Source organism: Aegilops tauschii, chromosome 6 (assembly GCF_002575655.3).
Source record: "Aegilops tauschii subsp. strangulata cultivar AL8/78 chromosome 6, Aet v6.0, whole genome shotgun sequence".
NCBI classification, from domain to species: domain Eukaryota; kingdom Viridiplantae; phylum Streptophyta; class Magnoliopsida; order Poales; family Poaceae; genus Aegilops; species Aegilops tauschii.
In genome coordinates this window covers 92,686,554-92,697,589 of record NC_053040.3, presented here as the reverse complement: position 1 = coordinate 92,697,589, position 11,036 = coordinate 92,686,554, and positions in this window count along the sequence as shown.

The window sequence follows — 11,036 nt, the reverse complement described above, 5'->3', positions numbered from 1 at the left end:
AACGGTGGTGGAAATATCACAGCGGAGCGGGTGATATGACTCCTGAAAACTAACAACTCTTCGAGCATCGGAGTGAGGCTCGAGGAGACTTATTGCGGGTGGCGGAAGCGTATATAATACAAGTGACCAATATCCAGGATTGCATGGCACTGAATGGGATTCCTCTAGGCGTCGGACTCACTATCAAACTCTTCATCCAAGAGGTCGCCTTCGTCAACATCTGGCCAAATCAACAAGCCAGGTGAGTACTATGAAAGTACTCGCAAGACAGTTCGGACATAAGATATAACAAATGTAAACATGATGCATTTGAACAGGTTAACAAGTGCACTCAGACATAGAGATAATACTGCATGGGAAATAAAAAGAGAAGTCGGGCGATAGTCCTCCCGAAATCCCAAAATAAATACTGGGTGCCAAACGAGGGTCTGAATGACTCCTCGAGAGGAAAATGCAAGAATAACAATGCCGCAGTCGGGCGTCAGGGAGACACCACATAAAGGGCTTATAATAGAAAATAAAAGATAGTGCATGCCACAGTCGGACGTCTGAGCGACATCGCATAAAGGGCTTATATCAAAAGTAAATAACCAAATGCCACAGTCGGACGTCTGAGCGACATCACATAAAGGGCTTATATCAAGAGTAAATAACAGGAGTGCCACAGTCGGACGTCTGAGCGACATCACATAAAGGGCTTCATAACTTAATACCTTAGTGGCTCAAGAATTTAAATCATAATAAAGGAATAATCAAGTATGAGGTAAATAACAGGGGTTAGTCCATCCTTAAGAAAAATGTTTAACCAAGTTTACCACTCAAGTTTGGTTACCGGGGATAATACCACGAGGACTTGACATAGATATGGATACACTGATCACGATACTTGACCCTGGATACGATGACTCGGAAGGCTTTGACTCTGCAGAGTTTGTACTTTAACCACAGCCAACGGATTTCAGTAGTCACGGGGACTAGTTCCGTTTACGGTGTTTTGGAAGAAACACATCTAACCAGTACACACCCATTCAACATTCCGAAGCCAGGAATCACCCTCGGCAACGTTCAAGAAAAACCTTGAGACGGGGAGGCCACAACCTCGCGTAGCATGGGATCAAATTTCTATACGCGCGCTGTAAGGGGTGCTCCCCTCTCGGTCCCAACCGGAAACACCCATGCCCCCTGACCGGATGACTGGCTTTAATCCAGGGCCATGGAACCCTCATCCCGGCCCCTCTGTTTGGTGTGTACACGAAAAGAGGTTACCAACTTACTAAACAGCATTCTGGCAGAAAACATGTGGTAGCACGGAAGGGGGAAGAACGATAACGTGACTCCGACCACGTTAACGTCGGACATAAATCGGATGACGTAAGGCTGGCATGCTACAACAGTACCACCTTACCGCCCTTCATGTCACCACATGACTAGGCCATCTCTCATCAGAGATCAGAGTAACTTTGGAACACACGGGTAGCTGCCTCGCATGCAACGAGATACTCACTGCTACTCATATGCCATGCACAACCTTTCACGCAAACATGCCAAACACCTATCATATCAAAGGTTCAAACATGCTTGCCTGGTTCGGAGAAGTCGGAGTCTAGCTCGGCGAAGTTCGCGGCTCCGTCACTTCTCCCGGAACCTACGGTATAGCGAAAATGCACACTAACATGAAAACCAACGCGTGCATAAAAGTTGTTCCAAATTTTTTTCAACTAAATCCCATAAAAAACTAGACAAAATTATAAGACTGTCAGAAAAAGAATCACTCAAAAATCACTTTTTATTAAAAAGTTATATGGGTTTCTGTCCAGGGACTCATCTGTAATGAAACAGAAAAGTTCCAGGGGCTAAAGTGAGAAAACAGAAAACGGTTCGAATAGAAACGCGCCAGCCCACAGAGAAAACGTACTCTGCCCGAAGGCGCCAACAGAAAACGCTTCGGGGGTGAAAGAAGAGAGGCTGACGTGGGGGGTCCACATGTCAGGTTTGAAAAACCTCGCCGGCGCCCGAAGGCTGCGGTGGTCGCCGGCGTCGAACCACGGCGAGTCAGGGAGATCAGAGTGTACCAAGAGTATCAGCGTGTCCTTCCACATCGGTGGGTGGTGGACTTGGGCGTCGGGGAGCACCACGTCGATGGTGACACTTTCTCCGGCGGACGGCGGCTCGGGCGATGGTGGGGAACTCCGGTGGTGTGCTGCAAACTTCGAATTGAAGCGCGGGTCAGAAGGAGGGATGCACTAGAGAGTTACTGGCAAGAGATGGGAGGCAAAGGTGCACGCACGGGAGCGAATCGAGCTGGATCCCGTCGCGGGTCGCGGCGGCCAGAGTTGAGGAAGGAGACTCCCTCGGGGCTCTTCCAGTGGCTAGGCGGGGTCTTGGTGGAGTGCAGAGGTGGTGTGGGTACTAGCTGGAGCTCGGGGCCTCTATTTATAGGCGGCTCGAGGGGGTGGCCGTGAACGGAGAATCTCCGGCGAGCGATTACGGCGAGGCAGTGGCTTGGAAGAGGGTTTAGGTGCCCAGGCAGCACCAGTGAGAGTTACTGGTCCCGTTCCACTGCTAAACTCGGTCGGGCATGGCGTAATGGCGTCGGTCTTCGTCGGGGTCGCCGTACTGGCACGGCGACGGTAGAGAGCGCGCTCCGTGCCCAGCGGTTCACGATGAGGGTGGCAGCATGCACTGGGGAGTGGAAGACCACGCGGCGACCTCCGGTGACTTGGGCGGCGCCGGACGGCGCCGTCTGCGCTGCGCCTCTCTTCTGACGGCCGCAAAGCCGCCGCTGGCATCGGTCACGGGGCGGCGCACCTCCTGCTGCTTGTCACCGATGTCCGCAAGCTTCCAGGCGCTCGTGCGGTGCAGAGGACAAAGGGGAGGGGACAGGGAACACGGCGACGCCGGGGCACTTGTGAGATTGGCAACGGACACTGAAGAAACGACAGTGGTTTAGACACTGTTAACTGAATTTGACTGAACATGACATTGACAGTGCTCTGAAGGTGTTCGATGAAATGATATGGTATCAAGAAAAAATTTCCTAGAGCTGGGACTTGGTGAGGTGACCTCTCAATGCACCCAGAGGCTGCCTGATTTTTCTCAGAATTTTTGGAGAACGATTTGAATGAATTTCATCAAATTTGGCAAATCTGGTCTAAACTTGCAGCAAGTATAGTTTGAAAAATTTGAACTGGAGACCAGTGGATCATCATGGATCTTGGTAGAGGGTTCAAAGGACTAGGAAGGGAAAATGGTTTGGGGGCAAAAATCAAAGTAGAAGGAGTAGTTCCTTTGTAAACCTCCAAGGATCAAGATATAAGGCAGAAATTGTTTTTGATAAGAAATAAATGGGAAAATTTATATGGAGAGGTTCAACTTGCTGGATTTGAAGTAAATCATGATTCAAAGATGAGGAAAGGTTTATGAGAGTGGATTTGCACTAAGGTCATGGCAAGAGAGATTTGTTGAAAGTGGCAAAGGATCATTCCAAAAGCCATAGGGCATTTTCAAAGAAATTTTCAAAGGATATTTTTCCCAAGTGAAAAGTATTTTGGTTTGAGTCCAATTAAAAAGAAAGAACCTCGAAGACCAAAATCAAGTCTTGGGGGAATCCAAATAAAACTCTTTCCATAAAGAAAAAAATATTTTGAAAGGGAGGGTTCTTTTGAAGAAAAATTTTAAAACACCTCCCTCAAGTCAAATAAAAATTTTGAAAAGGCCAAATAAAATTTTGGGTGTCACAACACCTACCCCCTTAGGAAAAATCTCGTCCTCGAGATTTCAGTTGATCCTCGAATAGATATGGATACTCTGCCTGGAGAAAATCTTCCCTTTCCCATGTAGCTTCATCCTCGGTGTGGTTGCTCCACTGAACTCTGAAAATTTTTGTTGTTTTCTGACGGGTCCTCCTTTCAGACTCTTCCAAAATCTTTACTGGCCTCTCTATGTAGGTGAGGTCGTGTTCTATATCAATGCTTTCATGAGGTACATGCTTCTCCGGGTTACTTACACATTTTCTCAATTGTGAGACATGGAACACGTCATGGATGTCTGACAGCTCCTTGGGTAGGTCCAATTGGTAGGCTACCGTGCCTCTTCGTGCAATTATATAGAACGGTCCAATAAATCTTGGGGCTAGCTTCCCCTTAATTTTGAACCGTTGCAGACCCCTCATTGGAGATACTCGGAGGTATACGGAATCACCGGGTTCAAAGCTGACCTCACGATGCTTTTGATCGTAGTAGCTCTTTTGTCGGCTCTGTGCTGTCTTGAGTCTGTCCCTGATTTGTTTAACTTTCTCCTCGGACTCCTTGAGCATGTCTGGGCCGAAGATGCGACTGTCACCTGTTTCTGACCAATTCAGTGGGGTACGGCACCTCCGTCCGTACAATGCTTCAAAGGGTGCCATTTGTAAGCTGGCTTGGTAACTGTTGTTGTAGGCAAACTCGGCATATGGCAAACTTTCCTCCCAACTGGATCCATAGGTGAGCACACAAGCTCTCAGCATGTCCTCTAGGATTTGGTTCACACGTTCTGTTTGTCCATCAGTCTGAGGGTGGTACGCTGTACTGAAAGCTAGTTGCGTGCCCAGGGCTTGTTGCAGGTGATCCCAAAATTTGGAGACAAATTGGGTGCCTCGGTCGGATATTATAGTCTTTGGGACTCCATGCAAACAAACTATACGAGAGAGATAAAGCTTGGCCAGCCTTTGTGTGGAGTAGGTAGTCTTCACGGGAATGAAATGAGCAACCTTGGTTAGTCGGTCTGTGATGACCCATATGGCGTCATTTCCGCGTTGTGATCGAGGTAGTCCGATGATGAAGTCCATTCCTATTTCATCCCATTTCCACTCCGGTATCCTGTTTGGCTGGAGTAGCCCTGCTGGCTTTTGATACTCGGCCTTGATGCGCTGACATGAATCGCAACAAGCAATAAATGCGGCTATATCCCTTTTCATACCGTGCCACCAAAATCTCTCCTGAATGTCTTTGTACTTTTTGGTTCCTCCAGGGTGGATCGAGTATGGAGCGGTGTGGCTTTCGGTTAGGATTTGTTGCTTGAGTTCCTCAATGTTAGGTACGCAAAGTCTGTCTCCGTACCATAATATTCCTTCACTGTCTGTGACGAACTCTGAAGCCTTACCAAGGTTCATTTTCTTTTTTATACCTTCGATGCTGGGATGTCCCTGTTGAGCCTTCTTAATTTGTTCCACTAGGGTGGGTTGTATCTCCAGATTTGATACGGTGCCCTCTGAGACTAACACCATGTTGAGCCTAGCGAACTCTTGCTGAAACTCAGGCCTCAAGTTTTGCGGACCGTCATTGTCCGGGCTGGGGTTTCGACTAAGGGCATCAGCCACTACATTTGCTTTCCCTGGATGGTAATGAATACCGACATCATAGTCCTTGACCAATTCCAACCAGCGTCGTTGGCGTAAGTTTAGCTCTGGTTGCGTGAAAATATATTTAAGGCTCTTATGGTCCGTATATATTTCACAGCGATTTCCCAACAGAAAGTGCCTCCACTCCTTGAGTGCATGTATGACTGCTACTAGCTCCAAGTCATGTGTTGGGTAATTTTCCTCATGTTTTCGCAGCTGCCTGGAGGCATACGCGACAACTTTTCCATCCTGCATTAGTACACACCCAAGGCCCTTTCGGGATGCGTCACAATATACTTCAAAACTCTTGTGTATATCTGGCACAGTTAGGACCGGTGCGGTTGTTAGTTTCTCCTTGAGCTCTTGGAAGCTTTTCTCGCATGCTTCCGTCCATACAAACTTCTTGTCTTTCTTGAGCAACTGTGTTATAGGTTTTGCCACAGTGGAGAATCCTTCAATAAATCTTCTGTAATATCCGGCCATTCCCAGGAAACTCCGCACATCTGTCACGTTGGCGGGTGGCTTCCAGTCAAGTATGGCTTTGACTTTCTCTGGGTCTACGGCCACGCCTTCTTGGTTTAATATGTGGCCTAGGAAACCAACTTGCCCTAGCCAAAATTCACACTTGCTAAATTTGGTGTACAGCTGATGTTTCCTTAACTCTCCCAAAACAATTCTGAGATGCTCAGCATGCTCTTCCGGTGTCCTTGAGTAAACCAGAATATCGTCGATGAACACAACAACAAATTTGTCCATGAATTTCATGAACACTTTATTCATGAGGTGGACGAAATATGCGGGGGCGTTCGTTAGTCCAAAAGGCATCACTGTGAACTCATATAATCCGTATCTGGAGGTGAATGCTGTTTTAGGGATATCTTCTGTCCGTACTTTCAATTGATGATATCCCGATCTCAAATCAATTTTTGAGAACACCTTGGCTTGTGCTAGCTGGTCAAACAAATCGTTTATCCGTGGCATCGGATATTTGTTTTTGATGGTGACCATATTGAGAGCTCGATAGTCTATACACAGTCTCAGTGTCCCATCCTTTTTCTTGGCGAACAATACTGGCGAACCCCATGGTGAGGAGCTGGCTCGAATAAATCCGTTGTCCAATAATTCCTTTATCTGCTTCTTCAACTCCACCAATTCTGAGGGTGCCATTCTATAAGGTTTCTTATAGATGGGAGCGGTGCCAGGTGCTAGTTCGATGCTGAATTCTATCTCTCGGTCTGGTGGCATGCCTGGTAGTTCTTCAGGAAATATGTCAGGAAACTTGCATACCACTGGAACTTTTCTCAGTTCTGAAATGTCCACTTTGTTCAGCTTTGGTTGCCGTGACCGTGGCCTTTCTTCAGCTGTAACCTTTATTGTCTTGCCGCGATGGTGAGTGAGAATCACGGTCCGATTGAAACAGTCAATGAATCCTTTGTTGGTGGTCAACCAGTCCATCCCTAAAATGACATCCAGTCCTTTATTTTCCAACACGATGAGATTAGCTTGAAACTGTAGTCCTTCGAACTCAATGATCACTCCTTGGCAGTAACTCTGAGCGATTTTCTTATTTCCGGGGGACTTGATGATCATAGATTTTTCCAAGGGAAGTATCGGAAAACCATGTTGCAAAACAAAACTCTTCGAAACGAACGAATGGGAAGCTCCAGAATCAAACAAAACCGTGGCAGGTACTGTGTTGACAGGGAACGTACCGAGCACGATGTCTGGGGCATTCTGCGCTTCTTCCCTGGTCACATGGTTTAGGTGACCCTTCCTGTGGTTGTTGTTGGGATTGAAATTGTTGCGCTTGGGGGCTGGATTATTCCCACCATTGTTCGGCTTGGGGGCCGAGTTCCTCGGCTTTGGGCACTGTTTAGCATAGTGCCCTTCTTCACCACAAGCATAGCATGTGACCCCTGGATGGTATGAGAAGTCCTTGTCCATGGAATGAAACTGTCTGGTTGGCCTTACAGCAGTAGTTGTGGATTTCCTTGCTTCAGTCCTCTGAACATCCGTCTTGCTTCAGTTGTTGCGAGCAAGGGTCGTCTTATCCCTCTTTCGCTTACGGATATCTTCCAGACTACGGCGCTCATTCTCCAAGGTGATGGCCTTGTCAACCAGAGTTTTAAAATCCGGGAAAGTGTGTACAACCAGTTGGCATCTTAGTGCCGGTGCCAGACCGTCCAAGAACTTTTCCATCCTCTTGTTCTCTGTCATGTGCTCGTCGTAGGCATAACGAGATAGCTGGGTAAACTGACCGTTGTATTCGGTCACTGACATGCCTCTTTGCTTGAGGTCATCAAATTCTCTCTTCTTGATTTTTATGATGCTCCGGGGGATGTGTGCCCCACGGAAGCCTTCCTTGAACTCTTCCCAGGTGATGTTGTGTTCACTGGGATGCATGTGTAGGAAGTTTTCCCACCATGCTGCAGCTGCTCCAGTAAGGTAGTGTGGTGCATAAAGCACCTTCTCATTATCTGAGCACTGAGCAATAATCAGCTTCCTCTCTATGTCACGAAGCCAGTCATCGGCTTCCAGCGGCCTATCAGTGTGAGCAAAAGTTGGAGGGCGAGTCTTCTGTAACTCAGATAACTTGGAGTGAGGTTGGTACGGCTCACGGTGATTTCCCATATTGATGACGTGATTCATCATCTCTTGGTGCTGTTGCTGGCTTTGTTCGAAGAGACGGCATACTTGAGACAGGGCTGCTTCGTTGTCCTGTTGACTGGACTGTCCCTGAGTGAAGTTGTTGCTAGTCTGTGTCCCATAAACTTCTTCTGGCTGATTGGGCATGGAACGAGTCCACGGACGAGACATTTTTCCAGTCTGGGTATTATTTTGCAAAACTCATGAGAAGAACTGTGTGGCACAAGGAAAATCTTGCAAAGGCAAAAATTTAAAAGACCTCAAGATTTTTCAAGAAAGCATAAACGATTTCGCACGGAGACGAACTGCTTAACACAATCTTACACGCGAAAAGCAAACATAGGATACAGCACTCAGGATGTGCGTACACAATCCTGACATGTTATTTAGACTAGCACACTCCTCCGGAAGGCAGCATTCACAACTACTACAACTAGCGTACAGATACAACACAACATACAAGCAGCCATAACGCGCGGCTACTCGGCGCTCTCAGTCGGAGATGGTGACGATGTCCTTTCCCTTGCCGAGGGCAAGACTCAGCGGTGCAGGAGATTCAACCTCCACCTCCTCTCTAGCAGGTTCCTGGCGCGTAACACTTCGCTGCGGTGATGGCGCGGGTGCGACAGGCAGCAGTGCGGGTGTGGCAGGCGGTGCAGCTCTGACTGAAGTAGGAGCGATGACTCTGTCGAACTCCTCAGTGGTAGGCAGACAGCGAGCAGTGGCCAAAATGGCTGGTGCATAAGAGGCTGAAGACGAGATGAATGTCAGAGGCGGTGCCGTGTGGAGAAGCTCCTTCCTGCAGGCAGGACCGCCCCGAACTAAGTCCATCCGGGCAGCCACAAGATCGTCCACGAGGTTGTCGAAAGACTCCTCCAGAGCCTTGAGATACTCCACAACCATCTCGATGGCTTCATCTCGCTCTCCCCGATGGCAGGCAAATGCATAGTGACAAGTATATGGTACATGGCATGGGAGGTAGCGGTAGCGACGAGTCTTCATCATAGGAAGGATGTCCCGAAGGCGAGCTATCGCCTCCCGGGCAGCCATCTGCATGGCATGCCTCTCCGTAGGCATGGCCCTTCCCACAAAACGGAAGTGGCGAGATGCAGAACGTCCTCCCTTGAATTGCACCACAGCTTGGTGCATAGACACGTCGTCGCTGAGCTTGTGCTGGTAAAGTGTGAACTCCGGACGAGTCGCTGGCCCGATCGCGAGTTTGGTGATGGAGACGAGGAGTTTGACAAACCCCTCGGGCACGTTCGTGAACACTCGAGTCTCGCAGTTGCTGCCAGCCATCTACAAAAGTAGGCAAAAATTCTGAGTAGTCATGTCATAAATTTATGATGACCAACAGAAAATAGCTACATTTGCAAAAATGCTGAAAAAGCACGAAAGACGCTAATAACCGATTAGCGATCGCACCTAGTGGCTTCCTACAGTCAGCCTGGCTCTGATACCAAGCTTGTCACGACCGGTTTTTCAATAAAATATTTATTGAGAGACCAATCCCTTTTACGGACCAGTAAAGAAGAATTCCTTCTCACTGGTAGACAATATCTTGGTCACAGAAGAAAAATACCAGGAGTACTGAATATAATACAAGGTTGAGCGGAGACTGCTCAACAATTTATTACATGCACACCATTAAAACATAATGGTGGATAGGGTGGCATAACTACTAGCTCACGATAACAACGGTGCTGGAAATATCACAGCGGAGCGGGTGATATGACTCCTGAAAACTAACAACTCTTCGAGCGTCGGAGTGAGGCTCGAGGAGACTTATTGCGGGTGGCGGAAGCGTATATAATACAAGTGACCAATATCCAGGATCGCATGGGACTGACTGGGATTCCTCTAGGCGTCGGACTCACTATCAAACTCTTCATCCAAGAGGTCGCCTTCGTCAACATCTGGCCAAATCAACAAGCCAGGTGAGTACTATGAAAGTACTCGCAAGACAGTTCGGACATAAGATATAACAAATGTAAACATGATGCATTTGAACAGGTTAACAAGTGCACTCAGACATAGAGATAATACTGCATGGGAAATAAAAAGAGAAGTCGGGCGGTAGTCCTCCCGAAATCCCAAAATAAATACTGGGTGCCAAACGAGGGTCTGAATGACTCCTCGAGAGGAAAATGCAAGAATAACAATGCCGCAGTCGGGCGACACCACATAAAGGGCTTATAATAGAAAATAAAAGATAGTGCATGCCACAGTCGGACGTCTGAGCGACATCGCATAAAGGGCTTATATCAAAAGTAAATAACCAAATGCCACAGTCGGACGTCTGAGCGACATCACATAAAGGGCTTATATCAAGAGTAAATAACAGGAGTGCCACAGTCGGACGTCTGAGCGACATCACATAAAGGGCTTCATAACTTAATACCTTAGTGGCTCAAGAATTTAAATCATAATAAAGGAATAATCAAGTATGAGGTAAATAACAGGGGTTAGTCCATCCTTAAGAAAAATGTTTAACCAAGTTTACCACTCAAGTTTGGTTACCGGGGATAATACCACGAGGACTTGACATAGATATGGATACACTGATCATGATACTTGACCCTGGATACGATGACTCGGAAGGATTTGACTCTGCAGAGTTCATACTTTAACCACAGCCAACGGATTTCAGTAGTCACGGGGACTAGTTCCGTTTACGGTGTTTTGGAAGAAACACATCTAACCAGTACACACCCATTCAACATTCCGAAGCCAGGAATCACCCTCGGCAACGTTCAAGAAAAACCTTGAGACGGGGAGGCTACAACCTCGCGTAGCATGGGATCAAATTTCTATACGCGCGCTCTAAGGGGTGGCCCCCCCTCTCGGTCCCAACCGGAAACACCCATGCCCCCTGACCGGATGACTGGCTTTAATCCAGGGCCATGGAACCCTCATCCCGGCCCCTCTGTTTGGTGTGTACACGGAAAGAGGTTACCAACTTACTAAACCGCATTCTGGCAGAAAACATGTGGTAGCACGGAAGGGGGAAGAA